We start from the raw sequence: 26,828 nt of genomic DNA, 5'->3' as shown, positions 1-26,828 counted from the left end.
GGATGCAGCAAAAGCAGTAATAAGAGGAAAGTTCATATCACTTCAGGCCTATATGAACAAACAAGAGAGAACCGAAGTAAACCACTTAACTTCACACCTTGAGCTAGAAAAAGAAGAACAAAGACAACCCAAAACCAGCCGAAGAAAGGAGATAATAAAAATCAGAGCAGAAATAAACGAATTAGAGAACAGAAAAACTATAGAAAAAATCAATAAAACAAGGAGCTGGTTCTTTGAAAAGATCAACAAAATCGACAAACCCTTGGCAAGACTCACCAAGGAAAAAAGACACAGGACTCAAATAAATAAAATCCAAAATGAAAGAGGAGAGATCACCACAGACATCATAGATATACAAAGAATTATTGTAGAATACTGTGAAAAACTATATGCCTCCAAATACAACAATCTAGAAGAAATGGATAAATTCCTAGAACAATACAACCTTCCTAAACTGAGTCATGAAGAAGCAGAAAGCCTAAACAGACCAATCAGCAGGGAGGAAATAGAAAAAACTATTAAAAACCTCCCCAAAAATAAAAGTCCAGGCTCAGACGGTTATACTAGTGAATTCTATCAAACATTCAAAGAAGACTTGGTTCCTATTCTACTCAAAGTCTTCCAAAAAATTGAAGAAGAAGCAATACTTCCAAACACATTTTATGAGGCCAACATAACCCTCATACCAAAACCAGGCAAGGATGGCACAAAGAAAGAAAACTACAGACCAATATCTCTAATGAATACAGATGCTAAAATACTAAACAAAATACTGGCAAACCGAATACAACAACATATTAAAAAACTAATACATCATGATCAAGTGGGATTCATCCCAGAATCTCAAGGATGGTTCAACATACGTAAAACGGTTAACGTAATATACCATATCAACAAAACAAAGAACAAAAACCACATGATCTTATCAATAGACGCAGAAAAGGCTTTTGATAAAATACAACACAATTTTATGTTTAAGACTCTCAACAAAATGGGTATAGAAGGAAAATATCTCAACATGATAAAGGCCATATATGATAAACCATCAGCCAACATCATATTAAATGGCGTAAAACTGAGGACTTTCCACCTTAAATCAGGAACACGACAGGGTTGTCCACTCTCTCCACTCTTATTTAACGTGGTGCTAGAAGTTCTGGCCAGAGCAATCAGACAAGACAAAGAAATAAAAGGCATCCATATTGGAAAAGAAGAAGTAAAGGTATCACTTTTTGCTGATGATATGATCCTATACATCGAAAACCCAAAGGACTCCACAAAAAGATTACTAGAAACAATAAACCAATACAGTAAGGTCGCAGGATACAAAATTAACATACAAAAGTCCATAGCCTTTCTATATGCCAACAATGAAATATTAGAAAACGAACTCAAAAAAATAATCCCCTTCACGATTGCAACAAAAAAATAAAATACCTAGGAATAAACATAACAAAGAATGTAAAGGACCTATATAACGAAAACTACAAGGCATTGCTAAGAGAAATAGAAAAAGACACAGTGAGATGGAAAAATATTCCTTGTTCTTGGATAGGAAGAATAAATATAATTAAAATGGCCATATTACCCAAAGTAATATATAAATTTAATGCAATTCCCATCAAAATTCCTATGACATTTTTTAAAGAAATGGAACAAAAAATCATAAGATTTATATGGAACTATAAAAAAACCCCGAATAGCCAAAGCAATCCTAAGGAAAAAGAATGAAGATGGGGGCATTACAATACCTAACTTTAAACTATATTATAGGGCCACAATAATCAAAACAGCATGGTATTGGCAGTAAAATAGACACTCAGACCAATGGAACAGAATAGAAAGCCCAGAAATAAAACCACATATATATGGTCAAATAATCTTTGATAAAGGGGCCAACAACACACAATGGAGAAAAGAAAGCCTCTTCAACAAATGGTGTTGGGAAAACTGGAAAGCCACATGCAAAAGAATGAAACTCGACTACAGCCTGTCCCCGTGTACTAAAATTAATTCAAAATGGATCAAAGACCTAAATATAAGACCTGAAACAATAAAGTACATAGAAGACATAGGTACTAAACTCATGGACCTGGGTTTTAAAGAACATTTTATGAACTTGACTCCAATGGCAAGAGAAGTGAAGGCAAAGATAAATGAATGGGACTACATCAGAATAAAAAGTTTTTGCTCAGCAAGAGAAACTGATATCAAAATAAACAGACAGCCAACTAAATGGGAACTGATATTTTCAAACAACAGCTCAGATAAGGGCCTAATATCCAAAATTTAAAAAGAACTCATAAAACTCAACAACAAACAAACAAACAATCCAATAAAAAAATGGGAAGAGGACATGAACAGACACTTCTCCCAGGAAGAAATACAAATGGCCAACAGATATATGAAAAGATGCTCAGCTTCATTAGTTATTAGAGAAATGCAAATCAAAACTACAATGAGATACCACCTCACCCCTGTTAGATTAGCTATTATCAACAAGACGGGTAATAACAAATGTTGGAGAGGCTGTGGAGAAAAAGGAACCCTCATACACTGTTGGTGGGAATGTAAAGTAGTACAACCATTATGGAGGAAAGTATGGTGGTTCCTCAAAAAACTGCAAATAGAACTACCTTATGACCCAGCAATCCCTCTACTGGGTATATACCCCAAAACCTCAGAATCATTGATACGTAAAGACACATGTAGCCCCATGTTCATTGCAGCACTGTTCACAGTGGCCAAGACATGGAAACAACCAAAAAGCCCTTCAATAGAAGACTGGATAAAGAAGATGTGGCACATATACACTATGGAATACTACTCAGCCATAAGAAATGATGACATCAGATCATTTACAGCAAAATGGTGGGATCTTGATAACATTATACGGAGTGAAATAAGTAAATCAGAAAAAAACAAGAACTACATGATTCCATACATTGGTGGAACATAAAAACGAGACTAAGAGACATGGACAAGAGTGTGGTGGTTACCAGGGGTGGGGGGAGGGAGGATGCAGGAGGGAGGGAGGGAGAGAGTTAGGGGGAGGGGGAGGGGCACAGAGAAAACTAGATAGAGGGTGACGGAGGACAATCTGACTCTGGGCGAGGGGTATGCAACATAATTTAATGACAAGATAACCTAGACATGTTTTCTTTGAATATATGTACCCTGAATTATTAATGTCATCCCATTAACATTAATAAAAATTTATAAAAAAAAAAAAAAGAAATAAAGCTAGATAAAAAAAACCTTAAATTTAAAAGACCTATAAAATGCCAAACAGAAGATATAAGGAAAAGTACACCTCTGTCTAGAGATAAAATTTATGACAGTCAAAACAATGCAAAAATTCTAAAACATTCTAAAAAAACTCTAAAAAATTCCAGATAGAAGCAGATTACCTATGAAAGAATTATATTATAATTATACCTATCAATCCTAATAGTAGGTATAAGAAATCAATGGAGCAATATTTTTAAAGTTTTGAAGGAAGATATATTTAAAACTGGATTTTTCTGTGCCATTCAAATGTGAGGACATAATAATTCATTCTTGGTCACATTAGGCTTCAAAAGTTTTGCTACACAAAAACCCACATAATTAGGAAAAATATTCAAAAGTACAAGAAATATGGGAACTAATAGGGTATCAGATTTCCTGGTAAACTATATCATTGCCCAAACAATATTAAAGGACTAAAGAAGAGTAAGTTTATCTGTAATAAACTAGAAATAAAATTCTGGACAGTAGCAATGTGATGGAGCTGACCAAGGAAACAAAAAGTGTGGGACTGAATGTGAGTATACTTGTTAAGGGTAATATACAAGCATCTATACTTTTGAAAAATCTTTTCATCTAAATTTGGTACTTTTGTATTTCTAGTAATTTGTCCATTCATCTAAATTTACTAGTGTAGTGTCATAAAGTTGTTCAGAACATTATGTTTATTATGTTATTTAATGTCTGTAGGATACATAGTGAAATCTCATTTTCAGCTTGCCCTTTTATCTCTCAGTTTTGCCAATGTGTTTATTACTATTCTTTCCAAAAAGCCTCCTTTGGCCTTCAATAATCTTCTCTGTTGTGCATAAGGAAATGTTTTTATTAGTATATGTTCCAACCTTTATTATTTTTCCTTCTTTGTGTCTGATGTGCTGTTCTTTTGTCATTTCTTAAGAGTTTTAGATCATTTACTTTTACCTTTTCCTTTTAAAAGATGCATTTAAAGCTATAAACTTCTCTTCATACATAGCTTCAGCTGTTTCCCAAAACATATATGAAAATACATCATATTTTCATTTCCATTCAGTTGAAAATATTTTCTAAATTGTACTGTGATTTCTTCGACCAACAGATTTTTAGAAGTGTACTGCTTAACTTTCATAAGGGGGTTCATTTAGGGGTTTTTTACTTATCCTTTGTTTATTGCTTTCTTTCCACTGCGTTATAACAAAGTTCATGAAATTTTAATCTTTTGAAATTTCTTGAGACGTTTTATGATACAGCAATGTTCAACTTTGCTGAATAATAAGAGCATTTAGAAAACGTGTAAATTTTGCAGCCATTAGGTACAGTGTAGTGTATATGCCTATTAGGTCAAGTTTTTATTATGTTGCTCCAATCTTTTACATCTATATTAATTTTTTAGTTGTCATATCAGTTACTAAGAAAAAGTATACTTAAAATCTCTCACTATGATGGTAGATTTAACTATTTCTCTTTTAATTCTGTCCATTTTTGCTATATATTATTTGAAGCTAAGTTATTGGGTACATAAAGATTTAGAATTATTGTATCCTCCTGGTGAATAAACCTTTTATCATTATCAATATTCTTCTTTATTTATTATATGCTTTGAGCTTTAAAATAAAGCTTTTCTATTTGTACTGTATTAGTTCCCTATGCTAGCTTCTATCCTTTAGTGTTCTATTAAGTAGTTTACCGTATATTGTTCCATTTTTCCTCTCTATTATCTTGTTTACATTCTTTCATTACTGTTTTAATGATTACCTTAGAGATTACAATACATCTTTGACTGTTTATAATCCTTACCACTTCCCAATGAAAGGAATCTGGAACACTTCAACTCAATTTACTACCCATTTGACATGTATTGTAATTCAATATATATCCCTATTTCTCCTTCAATTTTTAAAGACATTTTTTAATGAATACAAAATTTTAAATTGGCAATTTTCCTTTAGTGCTTTAAAGATAGCATTCCATTCTCCTCTGAGTTTTACTAGTTCTATTGAGAAATCTACTGTCTAGTTCATTACTGCTCCTTTGATAATAATATAGAATTGTTTTTTCATTTTCTTTGGTTTTCAGCAGTTTTTCTTTAATATGCCAAGATGTGGTTTTCTTTTTATTTATCCTCCTTCGTGTTCACAGTATTTCTTGAATCTGTGGTTATATAGCTTTTACCAGATTTGGAAGGTTCACAGCCATTATCTCATCAAATATTGCTCCTGCTGCATTCATTCTCTTTTCTCCTTTTGATATTCCAATTTCAGGTATGTTTATATCTTTTCACAATAATATTTATCAGTCTTAACTTCCTATCTATTTTCCATCTTGTCATCTCTGATGTTTTGACCTATTTTCAGTTCACTGAAGCTTTTCCTCAGCTTAGTATAAGCTGCTGTTAAATGCAATCCACTGCATTCTTAATTTCAATTATTATTATTTTTTATCCCTAGAATTTCTACTTGGTTTTCTTTTCCAATTTCTAATTTTCTGAAAAAATTCTCAATCATACCTTTTACTTCTTTAAGCATGATTATTTTCAAGTCTGTGTCTGATTATTCCATTGTCTGATATCCTGGGAGGTTATTTCTATTGTCTCCCTTGATTTATGTAGTCAAATGTTGTCCACTTTTATGCCAAGTATATTTTTGCTTGAATTTTTAATATTTAAAAACAGATAGATAATTTGAACCTTGGGATATGTTATCTTCCTAGGGAGGATTTAAGTTTCTTGTGGCAGGCAAGAGATTGGGGCATTAACAATCCCGGATCATCATAATGCAATCAGATATTGAAATTATTCAAAGCTAAACTCTTTTGAGGACTGGTCTATTTCTGATTCACCCTTACTCATATAGTGATACTAAGCTCTTTATGGTTTTGACCCAAAAATTGTAGTTTACTTGTGCCACTTCTCTTTGAAGGACACTAAAATCCAATTTTTTGGCATTACAAACCCATGAGTCTGTCAAAAGTTCTGTGCAGCTGTTTATTAGCAAGTGAAATAAGCAAACGACTCCAGAGTGAAATCAGTCCCAACGCTGAACTCATCTTTCCCAGATCCTGGTCCTGGAATATCTCAATGCCTTTCTTATAGATTTAAATGGCCTTTTTATAAAAGATTTTTTAAAGTATTTGGCCAGCTTTTCTAGTTGTCCTAAGTGGGAAAGAAGGTCTACAGCAGATTATATGTGATTATTTGAAGTAGAAGTCTCCTCACTAAATTTTTTAAAGCTCAAATCTCTCAATAATGTTCTTTTAGATACAACTTACTTTTTAAAAGATTTTATATTTATGATGTCCAGTTCTACACCTCATGCTCACAACTCAGCCCACTCTATTATTTTGCCTTAATGATCCACTAAAAATATAAGGTTAAAATCTTCCATGACATCTACTATGCTAAGCCCACATATTTTTCAGTCTTTGTCTCCTTTGACTTCTCAGCAACATGTCACTTGATAGCTCCCCCTTTTCCCTTCCTGAAATAATATCTTTTCCTTTGTTTCCATGTTAAAATTTTCTCCTTCTGCTGGCTTATTGTTCTCTGCCTAGAAAATAAATGTTTTGTTGCTCAAATGCTGAAATATAGCCCTCTCTTTTTTACACTTGACACTCTTAGACGATCCCATTCATCCAAGCCAAATAACTACTTTATTTACAAATAAGTCATATATTTCATGTACAACACAGATCTCTTTCATGTGCTCCAGATCCATAAATCAAGAAACTATTTGAAACTTTCTCTTGAGACTCATAATATCATTTCAAAATCAAAAGGACCAAAATCAAACTCACCATTAAAAGTATAGAAGGTTGTCCTCCAAGATTCCCTAGCATAGGATATGGCACAGTCTTCTATACTCAAGTATAAAATCTAATACTTATCTCAGATACCATTCTCTCCCTAATCCCACATACCAAATCCATTGCCAGGTACTAAGACTATTATTTCCTAAATATCACTCAATGCCCCCCATTTCTCTTCATCTCTACCATAATCAACCTAGTTCAAGTTACCATCATTTCCCACCTACACTTTTAACCAATCTACCTATTTCCCCACTTCCTTCATTACAACTAGTCATCCACACTGTGGTGAGAGAGATAGATATTAAAATAGACTAATGTGATCATGGCTCTAAGTACTCACTCTAAGTGTGATCTCACTTATATATGGAATGTAATGAACAAAAAAAATGACAAACGAATAGAAACAGAGGCATGAGTACATGGAACAGACTGACATCTGTCAGAGGAGAGGGGCATTGGGGGCTGGATGAAAGAGGTGAAGGGATTAGAAAAAAAACATACACAGCCAGACCAGGTGGTGGCGCAGTGAGTGGAGCGTCGAACTGGGACATGAAGGACCCAGGTTCAAGGCCCCGAGGTTGCAGACTTGAGCCCAGGGTTGCTGGCTTAAGCAAGTGGTCACTCACTCTGCCATGCCATCCCTCCCCCACCCCCAGTCAAGGCACATTTGAGAAAGCAATCAATGAACAACTGAGATGCTGCAACGAAGAGTTGATTATCCTCATCTCTCCCTTCCTGTCTGTCTGTCCCTCTCTCTGACTCTTTCTCTGCTATTTCTGTCAATAAATAATAAACAAACAGACATATACACAAAACACAAAGACACAGACAATATTGTGGTGATAACCCAAGGAAAAGAGGGATGGAGATTGGTGGAGGTGGGCAAAGTTGGGTGGATGGGGACAGTTAGAGACTGCTTGGAGCAATGGTCACACATTGCAGTGTGCTACTGATGTTTTATTGAGTTGTAGACTTGAAACCTGTATGGTGTGAGCCAATGTCACCAAAATAAATTCAATTTTTAAAAAGTCTGACCATGGCTCATGCACCCACTGCTTAAAATTTTTAATGGCTTCCCATTTTAAGAAAAAACATACCCCTTGATGTGTCTATATGGTCTGAAACTTTCCTACCACTCCAACCTCATCTTCTACTCTGTGCCCCTACAATTCTGCATTCCAGCCACACTAGCTTCCTTTCAGTCCTTCATACTCCCTTTCCCACCAGAGGAACTCTTTCACGTTTTGGCTCTTATAATGAATTTGTTCTCTTCTCCTCTTTAACTTGTTAACCACTGTTCATCTTTCAGATCTCATTTTCCTTAAGGAAGTTATCCATGATTTCACTGGCTAAGTCAAGTCATCTTAATATAGGCTCTCATAGTACGTAATATCTCTCCTTCATAGAATTTGTCACAACTACAATTTGACACTTGTTATGATTTTGTAATTCTCTGTCCCTTGAGTAAACTGTAAGTCCCATAAAGGCAAGAAATATGTTTGTTTTTACTCATTTTATCCTGGCACCTAGCTCAATGTCTTGCACATCATAGATTTTCAACAGTATTTGTTGGATGGATGGATGGATAGGTGGACTAGAGAATGGATGGGAGGATGTGGGGATGGAAATGGCTGGGTGGAAATGGCTGGGTGGGTGGACAGAAGGATGGGTGGACAAGTGGATGGGAGGATGGGTGGACAGGAGGATGGGTAGATGGGAGGATGGGTGGAAGGATGGTGGAATGGATGGCTGGGTGGGTGGCTGATGGCTGGATGGCTGGGTAGATGACTAGTTTGGTGGGTGAGTGGGTGGGTGGATGCATGGATGGATGAATGGATGGATGGGTAGGTGGCTGGCTGGCTGAGTGGGTAGGTGGATGGATGAGTGGGTAGGTGAGTGGCTAGGTGAGTGGGGGGCTGGGTAGATGAGAGGATGGATGGCTAGGGGTCTGGCTGGCTAAACTGATGAGGTCTAAAGGAGTGGAATATGAAAATTTACTGAAACAAAAATGCTTACAAGTGTATAAAATATCTCTGAAAAAATACATAAGAAACATGTAATGATGGTTATATCTGGCAAGGAGAACTGGGTGGCTATAAGGGTGAAAAAGAGACTTTCACTGTATACCTTTATATACCTTCTGAATTTGAATTAAGTGACTATATTTCCTATTCAAAAATAAATAAATACATTTTGTAAGAAGTAGTTAGAAGATAATTCTTTTAGCTCAAGATTTTAAGCAGTGTAAAATACCAACACCCCAGGAAGGTTCAGTAGATATACATATATTCTTGCTTATACTACTTCAACTTACTTGCTAAAGAGAAACAATCTTTAAAGTTCAATTCTATCTACAGCTTCTTTCATCAGCAGCTGTCCTGGAATAGGAGTGTTATGTGAGATGTGAATCTGCTGTTGCCTTATCTCAGTTCCCCCGTGTTTCTCCTTTTGTCAGCATACCAACCCAAGTGCCATCTTCATGTTTAAAAATACATCTATGCCCCACACAAATATCCCTGAAACATAAGCAAAGTAATTCATTTTGTCCAGTAAGGACTGCTCTAACCCGAATGGGAGAAAAGTATATCTACGCTGGATTTTTTGACAGTGTGTCTATTTGCATTCTTTATGATATCGATGGTGATTTAAGGGATTTTTGCTCACTTTAGGACCACACTTCACAATATATAGTATAATTCCACTATAATACTCAGTCATTACCAATAATCTGTACATTCGATTCAACTTAACAAATATCTGTTGAGTGCTTACTAGTTGATAGGAACATTTTAGTACTGAGGACCCAGGAGTGAAGGTTGGGTATAAAATAAAAGTTATAAATCAATGTGATTAATGCTACAATGGACGTCTGTGGAAAACTTTAGGAGATAGATATACCCTTGCTACTGACAGATTTTTGTTTTCCATTATACTGATGCAGCCCACTGCCTTCAAACATCAAGAAATCAGTCTGTTGACTTCTAAATTTGGGGAAACCTAATGCTGCATTCCAACATCACAGGAGCCATTGAAATGGGAGACTCACAGAATAATACCTGGACTCTGGTACACTCAAACCACATGTCAAAGAGCTACATTAAATAATCTTCCTGTGCTCTCCTGCCATGTGCGTCTATAGTGCCCAATTTCCTGTTAGAGCCTCCAAGAAGGAGACAAGCCCAGCAGGAAATCTGACCTGTCATAGAAGTCTCAGAAATTTCATATATAATTTCCTTCTTTCTCCACACCTTATAACCCCCAAATGGCTCTCATGAAGGTACTCTTTTCCCACCCCTCTACCCATCCACTATGAAAGAGGGAAGGTTGGATGCTCTTGGGGACAGAGACATGAAGGCAGCAGGTACTTCTAAGAGTAACTTCTGCCCTCACTCCTTCAATGAATGGATCCCTAATACTGGGAAGATTTAAACAGACCCAAATTCACTGGCTCATATTCCTAACGGTAATATGTATCTTAATATTTGTGCCCTGAAAGAAAGTAGAAAAAGAAAGAATGAAATTTCTGGGAGGAGGAGGAGGCATTGAAGGCTATGAGAGAAGAGCTTGTCTCAAATGGATGTTAAAGATGTAAAAGTTCTCTCAAGGTAGGTAACAGGTGAGGAGAATATTTCAGGCAAAGGAGAGTCTCTTCCATAAGAGTGGTATAAATAAAAAATACAAGCAGATCTTTATTTTTAAATCTATATTATTATATGTTAGATTTGGGAGCTGAGACAGGTTAGGGGGTAGGCAGGTAAGTGGATTCTTTAGAGAAAAAGATACTAGATGGGGATACTAGTGTTCATTTCATCCATTTTTTCATTTTCCCAAGGATCTGACAGTTTTTCACCCAATAAGCACAGCGATATTCTCCATCTTCCCAGGACTGAGGGGTTTCCTGGATATGGGACTGGAAGTGCTAAAATAGGGACAGTCCTAGGAAACCAGGACCCAACCACCCATCAAAACCAAAAAAGGCATGACTTCCCAGTTCCATTACAACCTCGGTACAACTTCTAATATTAAAATAAATAAGCCACAAGAATGTAATGTACAGAACAAAGAATATAGTCAATAATAGAATAACTATACAGGAATAGATGGTTACTAGACTTATCATGGTGATTACATCATAAGGTATATAAATGTTGAATCACTATTTGTACACCTGAAACTAACATTATACTATATGCCAACTGTACTTTAATTTTTTAAATCAACCTCAGAACAACAAAGGAGATGGTCAAAATTGTACTAGCAAAATGTGAGTGAATTTCCCCATCATGATTGCCATCAATTGTACCTCAGCCATCTTTCCAGCAGCAGATTTAAGAAAAAAGGAAGTAAACCAGGACAAGGATTCAAAGGTAACAGCATGTCTACCACACTCGTAGAGGGAAGCATCAGAGATCTCCTAAGCGAAGTCTTTGCTGAGTTATTTTTATTAACAGCAGGTCCCCATCAATTATTTCAAGTGTTTCCATCTTCTTCTTGATCCCCTTGTGGGGAAATGGAAATAATTATTTCACCTGTCTATTAGAAAACTGTCATAAACCAACAGATTAGTAATGTACCACTCCTGTTTTCCGTATCCATAATGGCCCACAATTTGCTATTTGGACATCTATCTGACACAAGGGCCTCCATTTCTTATTGACTGGGGTCTCTTCCGTCAAATATCTTTCAAGGGGATCAGAATGTACTGGCATATTGCTGGCAATGTTCCAGAAAAACAAATTAAGACAGTTTCTACTCTCAAGTTTATGGTCTCATTGAGAAGGCATGAAAAACCCCTGCAGGATTTTAACAAGTCAGCATAAACACAAACACATACTTTTTTGCCTTGCTACTTAACAGTTAGCTTCACAGAGTCCTGTCCAAACTGGATTGCATTGTGCCACAGATAACACTTGTGATAAGTTTTTCCTTAAAATTATTCAATAACAAACTGTTATTTAAAAGTGAATTTTAGTTCTCCTCTATTGGTTTACTGGAAAAAAAGTGTAACAATTACCTACAACATGGGTATCTGAAGATGAAGTTCTAATCTATCTGGATAGTAAAGGAATCTAATCTGTCATTTTCTATAACTCAGTTGGGCATGAAGAGTTCACTGCAGCAGCCCAGAGCAAAGAAAAAAAAATTTTTAGAGAAAAATAGCTATATAATGGGAACAGACCTAGTTTCAGAAAGTTCAGCATGATAAGTGTAATACAGTAACATCTGAAGCTGACAGATGAGCACTGGCAGGTGAGCAGGTTAAAGATAAAAGAGGAACTACTATCCTTGTTCTGCAAAGATGTAGATAAGTAGCAAGATAAGCCAGTAGGTTTTGGAGGCAGAGAAAGAATGTAGGCATCAAAGTTTGACCAAATGACAGAACTCTGAGTTTTGGGTAGGGAATAATAAAAATAAGCCCATCCCATGTCATTCACTCATTCAAATATATTTATGATATGAACCCAATTCTATACCAGAGCCTGATGTACTGCAGTGAACAAAATAAGCGTGGTTCCTGCCCTAAGAAATGTATCTTAAAAAAAAAAAAAAAAAAAAGACAAAATAATTATAAATTATCACTGGTGTTATGAAAAACAACAAATAACGCATTGAGATAGAGAATATGGGGGAAAAGAAACCTCCTTTAGAAATAGTGGTCAGGGCCTATTCTCTGGGTAGTACCATTTGAGCTGCAATGCAAAGGATGAGACAAAGTTAGCCGTGTGAAGGCAAGCATTTCAGACAGAGCTGCAGCAAGTCCAGAGGCCCTGAGATGGAAAAGCACTTGGTGTGTTTAAAGAGCTGAAATAAAATCAATATGGGTGGGGCAGAGTGATAACTAGGAGGGTGGCTTGAAGAGTTCAGCAGGGGCCAGCTCATGACAAGTCTTCAAGAACATGTTAAGAAGCTTGGATTTTATTCCCAAATCAATGAATGAGTAGCCAGTGAAGAATTTTATACAAAAGAGGGACACATAATAATTCACAATGTGAGAATTTCACTTTGGCTGTTTTAAGAAAATAATTTATTGGAGAAAGGCAAGAAGAAAGGTAGGAAAACAAATTAAGAGAAAGATGGTGGTATCAGGCTCAGTGAAATGGTGGAGATAGAGATAAAGGGATGGATTGAAGGGATCTTCCGGAGTTTGACTTGAGAACCTGCTGCTGGATAAAAGGTGAGGACTAAAAGAAGCAGACAATTAAGGACGACTTCCAGATTTCAAGCCAGAAAAACTGAATAACTGTTACTATCAATTTCCATATTAGACAACACTAGAAGGATGAGAGAGATTTGGAAAGCAAAATCCATATGCTACCTTTGAGATAGCTGTAAGACCTCCTAGAAGGGATACCAAATACACAGATTTGTGAATCTGGAGCACAGGTGAGAGCTCTGGCTAGTGATGTGAATTTGAGGGTAAGAAGTCTAAAATGGTATGAATGAGATCACCATGGTGAGGGAGTTCAGAGAAAAAGGATCCAACCCTGAGGAATCCCTTAAGGTGACGTTCTTCACCAGGCTTTCCCTCAGCTTCCTGCAGGAACGCCTGTGAGATGGCCCTGCAGCAGACAATCGGTGCCCTCTTTTGGTAACAGCCAGTCCTTGCTGGATAACTTTGGATTCCTATAAATACGTTAAGGTCCCAATAAATTGGCCTCAAAAAAAAAAAAATGAGACTGGAGAAATGGTTACTGAATTTGAAAACATGAATGTTTATGGTAACTCTTGCAAGAATTTCAGTCTTTAGCTTCAGAAAATCTGGGGTATTGGACACGTTATTGAGAGACCATTCTAATGAACCTACTTGGGCTGCAAGCCCAACTTGGTGCTCAGACTTCTGTGTAGTCCTGGCAGCTCTTTAAACTCCTCAGTTTTAACTGGGCTCAGGATCTGGGTCTGGGAGCTGGGAAGTAGCCTCAAGTAGAAGAAGAGGAACACTACAAGAACTAGAACTACAAAACTCCACAGGCTTAGAAGAAGAGAACACATGTGTAAATTGGTATTAATGGTCAATTTTCTACAAGAATGAAATTCAGGTACAGATTAAACAAAATTATTCAATCCAAAGTGAGATTTATGGATTCATTATTTCAACAAATACTTCAAGCTCTGAATAGATGGTAGAATACAATAGAGTTGGGTTACCAGATTTAGTGAAGAAATATACAGACTATCTAGTTAAATTTTAGTTTCAAATGAACAAAAAATAATTTTTTAGTATTTGGAATATATACTAAAATTTTTTTCACTGTTTATCTGAAACTCAAATGTAAGTAGGCATTCCTACACTTTATCAAACAATTCTAGAACAGAGGGATGGGAAGACTCTCCCTCTCCTTGTGGAATGTGTAAGGCCAGCAGTCTCCGCCATCGTGGCTATTCACATGCAGGTTCCCACTGGATTCCGGCAGAGGGTAAAGAAACAGTGGAGCCAAAAACTGGTGGGCCGTTCCTTTATTCAAGACTCATACAAGCCAACAAGCAACAAAGCTACTGAGGGAAAAGCACTTCCCTCTCACAAAGCTACTGACACATTATCCGGTTCCACAACCAGGAGAATCTTCTCCAGTTTCTCCTAGAATCAAAGGCCTCACCAGTCCCAAAGCCCCTCACCTCTGGTTCCCCAGCTTCTCCTTCAGCACTCTGCCTTCTCTCTGCTCTCACTCTCCAAAAAATGGCTTCCCTCTCTCTCCCTCTCCTTCTTCTTCCTTTTAAAACTTTTCTCATGAAAACCTCTCCTCCAGCAAACATTAGCAAGACAATGGCCCTTCCCAAGCAGGAAGGTAATTTGCAATTTCACAGATCACATACCTGGTGCTGCCCAGCGCCATTTTTTAACACTAAAAGTGAGCCAACTCAAAAAATACAGATTTTACAAACTCATTTGCCCAACATGGACATGAATAAAGTAACTTTATCAGATTCAAATGAATTTGAGCTAGTCCATGACATATAGGTCTCTACCAGTGGAGGACCAAAGGAGTGGATCCTGAGACACTGTTGAGCAGGTATGAGTCACCCAGCCAGTGAGAGGCACTCATAATCAGCCTTGTCTCACAGTAACTCTGCCAATTCCTCTGTGTATTAACTCTATTTTCTTCTTTTCAGTTTTCTTGATTCTCTAGCATCTGGGACCCTGATAACTAGAAAAGGACTATCCCCTCTTAGCATTAGCTAATTCCTAGAGATAATGAACAGTTCAGCAGGGCTGTTTCATATGCAAACTAATCAATCCAAAGCCCAAACCTAATCACCTCCTTTATGGGTTCTCACAAGGAAGCCACCATCCACCTGCTATCAGACAACTAGAGATGGTCCCTCTGTCCCAGAGCCCACTGAATTATTCAACTAGCCAATCCTAAACCTGCTTAACCTACCTTGCCTTTTCCATGGAAACCATAGTAAAAACTGTTGCCAGGTTTCCCCTTCCGCCACTGCCTCCGGACACTCCCTGGTGCCTCCCCCTGGGGCCCTGCAGAAAGTGCTGCGCTCCCTCCTCTTGGGAACTGTGAGTAACTGTCCTTTCAATTGTCTCCTGATCTCACAATACCTGAATAATGATAAAACCTACATTTTAAGACACTCTTCCTTTAGGGATATTCAGAAACTTCCCTGTAGTTAAAAATAGGAATAATAAATGTTCCTTCTCATACAAAACGGCCAAGTCAGAAAATTTTAAACGTCAGTTAAACTTGGAAAAGCAGTTCCTTGTACTCTGAGGAAATACACAGAAAGCAAGGATTCTCAACAGAAAGATCCAGAAAAATAGAGAATACAAACCTGCCCTCAGTGTGAATTTGAGGTTTTAGAAAGATATACAAGCATATCTTTTTTAAAGGAGTAGATTTCTCAATCACATTGAAATATATGGCTAGATCCCAATCAGTTTGAGGGAGTATCTAAAGCTTTGCCCACACAAGTACAAGGTCTAGCTAAAATTTAAGACAGAATACCCCCTGGATCTTTACTGCACACCAAAACCCAGCACCTATGTGATAATAATAATGTCTAATATCAGTCAAGTGTGTATCATGTGGTAGCCTTCTTACTAGCTGCTTTACATACATTAAGTCATCTAATCCTCATAAGTACCTTTGGCATAGACACTATTATAGATAACATTTTACAAATGGAGAAACAGACACAGAGGGGTCAAGTTATATTCCCAAATTCACACAGCTACTTAGGGTCAGAGTCAAGATTTAATCCCAGGCTGTCTAAACCTGTACATTCAATCATGAACATTCCTGCCTCTCCTTCTGAAATAAGGGAGATGCTAAATTGACCACCTATGATCCCCACAGCACATCAATTAAAGCTGACAGGCTTTGTTTCTAAAAGGAATCATTACTCTCTTTGCGACATTTGCCCTAAGACTGTGGTTCTCATAGTGTGGTTCCCAACCAGCAACATCAGTATCCTTCCAGAAGCTGTTAGAAATGCAAGTGTTCCGCCCCACCCTAGAACTAAGTCAGAAACTAAGGGGTGGGGCCCAACAATCAATCAATTCTCCAGGTGAGAACTGTTCTGGACAGTTCGAGAACTGCCTTAAGTGTGTTTAGGTCATATATTAAGGATGTCTACACTTGCACCCTTATCCCACTGTTTCTGGAAACCTCATTTTTAACTGACTCCTCATACTCAGTTTAGTGGGAATTTGTAGGGAAATTCTAGAGATGCTGGTAGAGAGAGAGTTACTATACACTCTCCTTAAATGCTTGTCAAGCTTAGTTCCTGTCAGTGCTCAAAAGACCTGTATGATGTCTACAGTTCAAATAAAATCTCAAAAAAGGAACAAAACATCAACAGCAACTAGCATTTTAATTAAAGGCCATGAAATATTCAAAAAATTTTAATTAAATTATCATAGTCTTAATCAGCTGGATTTTTTCCTTGTAATCCAACTTCTCTGATTCCACTCAATTAAGGCTTCTTTCTCTCAAGATTTTGAACACCCTGTGGACAAGCAACCACGACTTGTTCTTCTATGTACCTTTGCACCACAAACAGTGCCTGGCTCATGGCTGGTGCTCAGTAAATGACTCAAACATAATTGCACCGTCCAGTCGAAAGTTCACACAGATGTTCCACAGCCTGTGTTGTAAATCAAGCCATGAAATTAGCTTTTTTAAAACCCACATTTACCTTTGGTTACTTTCTGCCCCCAGGGAAGGGAGTTACTATACAATTCACAATATACGTTGGGGAGGAGACTGTTTCTTCGCAGGACACCAGCAAAGTTCTGGCCAAAAACCTTGATTTATTGGGCACTGGGAGAATCTGATCACTGCATATTTACAGCGGGAGCCAGGGATAAGTGCATCGGGAAAGTGCTACTGAAGTGCGTTTTCTTCATTTCCTTGACAGCGAAAGGAAGTCATGAATGCTTCATATCACAGAAAATATTTAGAATATGAAAGACAAATGGAAGTCACAACTTTCTCAACCTGCAGAATAACCAATATTTTACAAGGTTCACCAGGAGTTTGTGGGAAACTTTGATCCCTCTTCCTTCTGCTTCTAGAAGAATCCATGAGCTCCTATTAATTTACCAGGCACTGAAAGACATTGTTACCAGAGACAAATTGGATAGCAAATGGTCACTGCTTAAAAACAGGTTCATTTCTTCATACCTCTCTCACTGTCCATGGACATAAAAGATATCTAAAATAATCTAGCTGAGGGTTTTTTCTTGAAGTAAGGGGAAATTCCTGCTCCCGTCCTTGAAATCACTAACGTTAAAATAAAACAGGACTTGATTCTGATTTCCACTCTTTTTAATATTTTTAGAACAAAAAAGCCAAACAATATAGAAGTAGCTCAGAAAAAAAACTTGGGTACCTCTAGCCTCCTAAACTCAGAATAATCACTATAAACAGTTTAGAATATAATCCTCCAAATTTTTCTATGCACCTACTTGTATATATTTTCATTCAATACACATATATATGTACATTTATTCTTCAAATGCTTTACAACTGTCATCTATATCATGCTTTTTCCTCACAAATTTAAATCTTTTTTCTTATTTTAAAAGTGTTTACTTTGAGCTCCCTCCTCCCTTTTCCAGCTCTATTGAAATATTATTGACATACAACATTGTGTAAATTCAAGGTGTACAATATAATGGCTTTATACGTATTTATTGCAAAATGACTACCACAATGAAATTAGTCAACACATCCATCACATAATTTTTGTGGCAAGAACATTTACGATCTAGTCTCTGAGCACTTTTCAAGTATATAATATTGTACTGTTAACTGTAGTCACCATGCTGTATATTAGATCTCCAGGACTTAATCATTTTGTAACTTGAATTTTTTACCCTTTGACTAACATCTTCCCATTTCTCCTAACCCCCCAGCCTTTGGCAATCACCTTTCTACTCTTTATGAGTTTGGAGGGAGGGGGTTTGTTTTGAGATTCCAAATATAAATGAGATAATACACTGCCTTTGTTTGATTTATTTCACTTAGTATAATGACCTCAAGGTTCTTCCATTTTATCACAAATTTCCTTTTCTAATTGTAAATAATATTCTGTTGTACGTAAAAATGTACCTCATCTTCTTTATCCCTTTATCTGTTGGTGAACACTTTGGTTGTTTCCAGGTCTTGGCTATTGTGAATAATGCTGAAATGAACATAGGGGTGCAGATCCCTCTTCCAGACAGTGTTTTCATTTCCTTTGAACATATACCCAGAAGTGAGATTGCTAGATCATATGTCAATTGTATTTTTAAGTTTGTGAGGAACCTCCATACTGTTTTCCATAATGGCTGTATGTACCAAGTTACATTTCCACTAACAGTGCACAAGAGTTCCCTTTCTCCATATCCTCGCCAACACTTACCTGTTACATTTTTCATATTAGTCATTCTAACAGGTGTGAGGTGTCTCAGTGTGATCACCTCACATCTGTTTGAATAACTAATATATTTTGCATTTCCTGATGATTAGTGATGCTGAGCATCTTTTCCTGTGCATGCCGGCCATCCATATGTCTTCTTTGGAAAAATGTCTATTCAAGTCCTTTGTCCATTTTTAATTGGGTTATTGGGGGGGGGGGTTGCTATACAGTTATATGAGTTCCTTATATAGTTTGGATATTAATCCTGTATCACATAGATGGTTTGCAAGTATTTTCACTCATTTGTAGGTTGCCTCTTCATTTTGTTGTTTCTTTTGCTGTACAGAAGCTTTTTAGTTTGAGTTCGTCCGTTTGTTACTTTATTGCTTGTGCTTTGGTGTCATATCCAAGAAGTCATTGACAGAACCAATGTCAAAGAGCTTTTCTCCTGTCTTCTTTGAGGAGTTCTGTGGTTTCAGATCTTATATTTAATTCTTTAATTGATTTTGGGTTAACTTTTGTGAGTAGTGTAAGATAGTGGTATAAGAATTTCTTTTAAGTGTGAATATCCAGTTTTTCTCACACATTTAAATAGCCCAAATCAAGTTGAATTTCAAAAAGGGTATGTGCCAATCTACAATTACATAAACTGCATAAAATTTCCCATTTCTACCCCCAAACTCCGTTACTGTCTGTCATATTATAGGCACCACATTGTTGCATTTAATTTACATATCTCCTGAGTGGGCTTATTTTCCTTTTCTCTTTTCTTTTTTTTCTTTGTTTTTTGTTGTTGTTGTTGTTGTTTTTGGGGGGGGTTGTTTTGGGGTATTTTTTAGTTTTTTGTATTTTTCTGAAGTGAGAAGAGGGAAGGCAGAGAGACAGACTCCCACATGCACCTGACCAGAATCCACCCAGAAGCCCACTAGGGGGCGATGCTCTGCCCATGTGGGCTGTTGCTCCGATGCAACCGGAGCCATTCCAGCACATGAGGTGGAGGCCATGGAGCCATCCTCAGCACCCAGTCCAACTTTGCTCCAGTGGAGCCTTGGTGGCGAGAGGGGAAGAAAGAGATAGAGAGAAAGGAGAGGGGGAAGAGTAGAGCAGATGGGTGGTTCTCCTGAGTGCCCTGACCAAGAATTGAACCTAGGACTTCCAAATGCCAGGCCGATGCTCTACCACTGAGCCAACTGGCCACGGCCTATTTTTCTTTTTGGTTTGAACAAGTTTATAATGTTAGCTCATAGTATTACATAAAGAACTCTCTTGGAATGGGAGAGGCGGGGAGGGTGTTAAAGCTTATTTTGAACAGAATGACCATCTAGAAATGTATAGTATTCTCATCTGTATGGTATTCTCATCTGGAAATGTTCTTTTATTTAGACCTTTTGTCCTTCTAGAAAACTGGATTATTTTCTGAAAATATGCTTTACATTATTCCCTCTCCAGTTTATTCCAAGATATCTGAGGAAAGTTTTTCTATTTTGAATAGATTTTTTCTGTTCATTTTTCTAGGTAGTTAAAATGTCGGGTGCTATTAATTTATGCATAGTAATTGTATTTCTGGATGCCTTCCTGAACGCCCTTTAATTAATCCTAGTAATTTCCAGTAGCTTGTCCAGGATTTTCTTGCTATACAATTAGGTGATGTCTAAATGCAGTTCTTTCTCTTACCATCTTACTTTTCTCCCCATCATTATTTTGACTGGTACCTCCAGAAAAATGTTAAATTCTTGCCTTACTCTTGACTTTAATGGGAATGTTTCTAATGTCTCATTATTAAGTATGTTGCTGACTATAGGTTTCTTATATATTCTTTTTTTTTTCCAAGAAATCTTCCTTGTAGTCTTAAATTACAGTTTCTTTTCATGGGAATGGGTGTTGAATGTTAACAAATGCTATTTCATGTCTATTGAGATGATCTCGTGGGGGGAAACACAGTGAATTACATCAAAAGTTTCCTAATGATGAAACCTCCCTGCATTCCTGAGGTATGTTTGCATTGGCTTTGGACTCAGCGTAGATGTCAGTACAGGGTGGCCTTGAAAAGAAAGGAGATAAAGAGAAAACTCCTCCTCCCCATGTTTGAGAAAATGAACTCCTCAGGACATAGAGAATCAGAGTCTTTACTACTTTGCCTGATCTAAAGATTTCCATTATACTGTTACCGCCAGCTCCATATCCTGGAGTAAAACCAAATAATATAGATAATATAGGTCATGGGCCTAGTTTACATTGAATAGTGTTATGTTGGGGGAAATAAGGAGGAAAAGTAAATCCAGTGGAAAACCAGAAATCATATTGTCATACCCAGGGAAGGAAACTACCCAACTTAGAAAACTGCTTGCATAGCAGTTCTCAGTATTGAGACTAGCGCCTGTGGTAGTTCCCATACCCAGAAACACTCTACCCTACTGTCCTCCCAATCATATCTCTTATTGGCTCAAGCTCCTGATGGACTTAAATCCTAACTGTAATAAATCAAAATGTAAACTATTAACAAAAGATGATACTAATTTCAAGATATGGAGTCAGAAAAATGGCAGCAGAAAAGTGAACCTAGCATACTTCTCAAGGAGATAAAAGAACCGTGGGATAGAGAACCCCGGGATAGCTTGGGCTAAAGTTGACATATTTAGCCAATAAAGACCCAGAATGCTTGGTTAAATTTGAATTGCCCCATGTAATATTTGAGACATTCTACTTGTACTATAAATAAATAAATAAATAAATAAATAAACAAACAAACAAATAAGAATTATGTTTTGCTCATCTCATATTTAAATTAAACTGAGTGTCATACATATCCAAATTAACTTGCCTGGATTTCTATCCTGGTCCCATCACTAGTAGCCATGTAACCCAAACCTAAGCCCAATTTCCTCAATGATTAAAGGATTCTGAGGATTAAACGACTTGAAGCATGTAAAACGCTCAGCACATCCCTTAGCATATAGGAAACAATAAATGGCAGGCACACCTTAGGATTTAAGTAATGGTTACACTTGGGAGTTAGGGATGTGGAGGGAAGAGTCTGGGACCGGCAGTCAGGAGACATGTGTTTAGGTCTTGACTATATTTCAAACTAGCTGTGTGCTCTTATGCAAGTCCCTTAACTTCCCTGGGTCTCAATTTTCTTATCTATAAAATAAGAAGGCTGAATTAAATGATCTCTTCCCACTCTTAAAAGTCTCTGATCCCTGACCGCTACTGCTTGGACTTTGGAGAAATATAGCAAAGTGTTGTCAATTCCCCTTAAATGAATTCTTTCTATAAAGCAGTATATGATTGATATCTTCTGAATACTACTGAGAATAAAAGTATGCTGAGTTGAGATTTTAGTAGCGCTTGCTTTGAGGAATACAGGTGCAATTGGTCATACTTACTCTCAGACAACAGCCCATGTGGTTTCATGGTTTCACCTCAAGTTATAAATCAATTCCTGGAGTCGAGCCCAACCCAACACTCTGAATGCAAGTTATAGTATCTTCAGCTTTAACACAATAAGCAATATGCTATCTTGGTTGTCATTGTACAGTGGTTTATGGCAAATATAAGAATAAGTTGTAGGGTTTACAAATAGACATAATGTCCCTTTCAAACTAAACAAATACCACCCACAAATCTCATTTTAATTTAGTTGAGGATTAATGTCTCAGTTTTTTTTTCCCTCTATACCCACAACAAAGCTTTTGATTTTCGTGGTGGTAGTGTTACTGGTGTTCATTAGGCCAAGAAGAAATGATTAGCCTATACAATTGTACAGTCATTTAAACCCAGGTGCATCTGATTTTCAGAACTAAAACATCACTTGCCCATATATTATGTTTATAAAACAAACCAAAGATATAGAAATGCACATATAATGTCTCAATCAAAATTCTTATCATTTAAAAGTCCATGGTTCGGGGTTTGGGTTTTTTGATGGGGTTTTTTTTTGGGGGGTGGGAGGTGGAATCATAATGTTAGCACAGGAAAGAAACTTAGTTTTCTCATCTGACACTTACAGACAAGGAAACTCAAAATCCAAAAAGTTAAATGAATTCTCCAAGATCAAAAAAAAAAAAAAGTATTTTGTGTGTGTGTGTGTGTGTGTGTGTGTGTGTGAGAGACAGAGAGACAGAGAGACAGAGAGGAAGGGAGATGAGAAGCATCAGTTCTTCATTGCAGCTCCTTAGTTGTTCATTGATTGTTTTCTCATATGTGCCTTAAGTGGGGGCTATAATAGAGCGAGTGACCCCTTGCTCAAGCCAGCAACCTTTGGACTCAAGCCAGCGACCATGGGGTCATGTTTATGATCCCATGCTCAAGCCAGCGACCTTGGGGTCTTGACCCCAGGTCCTCTGAATCCCAGTATGATGCTCCATCCACTGCTCCACCAACCACCTGGTCAGGCAAAAAAAAGTATATATTTTTAAAAGTTATATTTTTTTCTGATTTTCTCTTTATTGTGATCAATAGCATGTCCTCTGATCAACAGCATTTAAGTAGTGAAAATGTAGTAGACAAGAGTTTTTTGCTGATTTCACCCAGAAATCCATGAACCATTTGAGTAGCTATACTTTGCCAGGCCTGAGATGTTCACAATAAATAACACAAGGTCCTGCCATTAAGATATTTCTGATTCCTATTAACCGCACACTCAGTAAGCCAAGCCACTGGTCCATTTCATGTCCTTAGCAGTCCCAGGACATGAATCCAAAGGGTGTAGGGGTTATCGGGTACCAGAGTTCATGGGAAAACACTGGAAACAGCCTTCCAAAGGATTATTTAAAACCTATTTCTGTAATTCAAGTTTACTATTTCAAAACTTTTCCTGAAAGTATAATAATTTATGTAATAGGCAAGTGTCCAGGTACCAAGCATAGAGAAGAGGAACAGGGGTTCTACTCCCAGACCTACCACCACCAAACTGGGTCACTTGGAATAAGTGACTAAACTTCTCTGGTTCCCAGTTTCTCCAGCTATAAAATGAGGAATTCGATCAACAGGTCCCAAAGTCTCTTCCAAGTTAGAGCACTCTAAGACTCTATCTAGGGTGCAATACGTACAGTTAGCACAAGGCATTAAGTGATGGAGAGGGATCAGGGGAGTGCTGAGTGGGGCTCACAGTGGAACCAGCTAACCCTAAAACTCCAGGTCAGGACACTAGAGGCATGACACAATTCCTTCCAAGTCCCATCCAGAAGTGAGTCCAACAATAAAAGACTGTTACATCTAAGCAAGTGTCTTCATCTTATTCAAGATCCCAGACGCAGCTAGGGACTTATTAACTGACACAATTGGCGGCGAGACCGCTACTTGGGAAAAATAATCCACTCCACTTTATGTCTCACTTTAACGCTTAGTCTCTGAGCTACCATATCATCTATCCACTCTCTTCAGCTGGGATTTCTCAGACTCTTCTCATAACTCCAAAGATGTATTCTGACCTAATAGGGGAAAGCATTGGGCCTAGACAGCAAGCAAAACTACCCTGGATTATAATAAAGACACCACCACATTGGAAGGGAACAATTTGCCAGAACACTGTCTTTTTGTATTACTACCGCAGGAAGGCACTTGGTCTCCTCAGCTCTCACCTGGCCCATGCCAGCAAGCCCTTCACATCCTACTCCAAGCAACCAGCTGAGGACATTGTGCCAATGTACTGCAGCTTCTACAAGACAGTCACTGTTCAAGAGGAGGAGGCTGTATTTCTTATTGTGTTCAGAGCCAAACTAGGAAACACCACTGATAGGGGCCAATTTTGTAATGCTTCATAAATTTCATCCTCAAAAAAAAAACAACAGAAAATTGGTCTGCATAAATATTAGGCCACTGAAGTTTCCTGTCCAGAGGGAAAAAGAAAAAACACCATTCTGAAGTTATAAATATACAGTGTTATACAAATGTCAAGTGAATTCTTTGCCACAAGATTTATGATCACTTTTTATTAGTTATTGGATTCAGAGATAAGAGTTAGAAAAGCACTGGCCTTGAAGTCAAATAACCTGAGTCAAGTCCAGCTCCAGAAGCAAGTAGCTCAGTGCCTGGGTGAGTCACATCACCTCTTGAGTCAAGTTCATTGTCTGTTAAGAGGCCACATAATCTCAGCCTCCCCCACCATCACCCACTCCAGCGCTTGTGTCTCCTGATTCCATATTCTTTTTTTTTTTTTTTTTACTAATTTTTATTGTGTTAACACGGATTCAAGTGTCCCACTCAATATAACACCCTCACCCTCCCACCATGTGCCCACCATTACCCCCCCTTTGCCACCCTCCCCCTCATTCCTTCCCTCCCTTCCCTCTGGGATTTGCTGTCCTGTTATCTGTATCTATGTGTTATGTATATATAGTTTCACTAATCCCTTCACCTTCTCTGATCCTGTCCCCTCATCCCCCTTCCCTCTGACAGCTGTCCCTCTGCTCCCTGTGACCCCGCCTCTGCCTCTGTTCCATTCCTCAGTTCACTGTGTTCATTAGATTCCACATATGAGTGAGATCATATATTTCTCTATCTCTGCCTGGCTTATTTCACTTAGCATAATAACTTCCAGGTCCATCCATGCCATTGCAAAAGGTAAGATTTTCTTCTTTTTTGTGGGCATGTAGTCTTCCATTGTGTATATGTACCACAGCTTTTTTATCCACTCATTCACTGACGGACATTTGGGCTGTTTCCAGATCTTGCTATTGTAAACAATGCTGCAGTAAACATGAGGATGCATATATTCTTTTGAGTCTTGATTCCATATTCTTTTCTCTCAACTGCTAGCCAGTAAATTGTCTGCTTTGGAACATGTATTCATTCTCTTAGGCCACTAGCATATGATTTAACATGTTTCTGATGCAGTGAATCAAGTCCTCCATTTCCTTTGCTTAACCTTATGTTTTGTTATCACCCTGGCCATGGAGGATTACGGAGCAGTGGGGCCCTCCAGGGCTGACAGCGAGGCAAAAAATGGAGCTGAGACCTCTGACATTGGCTGTCTTCTGTTTCACAGTGGAACTGGAATTACTGCTGTGAACCTTATTCACTGTAAGCTAGAAATGACTTAGGGCTCCTGCATAGTAATGTCACTTAACACCCAAACCAGGGACAGAAAGGTGTGGTGGCTTGGGATCTGCCCTCAGAACTGTCCCTTCCCATACATTTATTCATCCATCCCTTCCCCCAAACCCAGGACTTGCTACATAGCTTTTGAAACTGAGAGCAAAGTAAAAATTTTAAGTCCTTGTTTGTTGGCTTGTTTGTTTGCTTGTTTTTAAAAGGGGGAGAAAAAGTATCATTAAAAGTTCTGAAACAGAGGCCTTGGCCGGTTGGCTCAGTGGTAGACCGTCGGCCTGGCGTGCAGGAGTCCCGGGTTCGATTCCCGGCCAGGGCATACAGGAGAAGCGCCCATCTGCTTCTCCACCCCTCCCCCTCTCCTTCCTCTCTGTCTCTCTCTTCTCCTCCCGCAGCCAGGGCTCCACTGGAGCAAAGTTGGCCCGGGCGCTGAGGATGGCTCTGTGGCCTCTGCCTCAGGCGCTAGAATGGCCCTGGTTGCAACAGAGCAACGCCCCAGATGGGCAGAGCATCGCCCTCTGGTGGGCATGCCGGGTGGATCCCAACCGGGCGCATGCAGGAGTCTGTCTGACTGCCTGCCCGTTTCCAACTTCAGAAAAATACAAAAAAAAAAGTTCTGAATCAGAAAGCATTCTGTGGTCCACAGTCTCTCTTTCAACCTGCCATTGTGTTTTTTATTTGCTATTTAATGTCATGCTCCCTTGGACAGGGGAATACTTGCAGAGAGAATGCAAACCAAACCCTCACAGGTGCCAGGACTATGTGGAGCATGCACAGCCCTGGCTGACAGTTTCCCCTCCACCAGGGTAGGACTGACCTGCTACCCAATCCATCGTAGATGGGCAACCCCAGGC

This window comes from Saccopteryx leptura, chromosome 2 (assembly GCF_036850995.1).
Source record: "Saccopteryx leptura isolate mSacLep1 chromosome 2, mSacLep1_pri_phased_curated, whole genome shotgun sequence".
In the NCBI taxonomy this organism is placed as follows: domain Eukaryota; kingdom Metazoa; phylum Chordata; class Mammalia; order Chiroptera; family Emballonuridae; genus Saccopteryx; species Saccopteryx leptura.
This window is presented reverse-complemented; position numbering follows the sequence as displayed.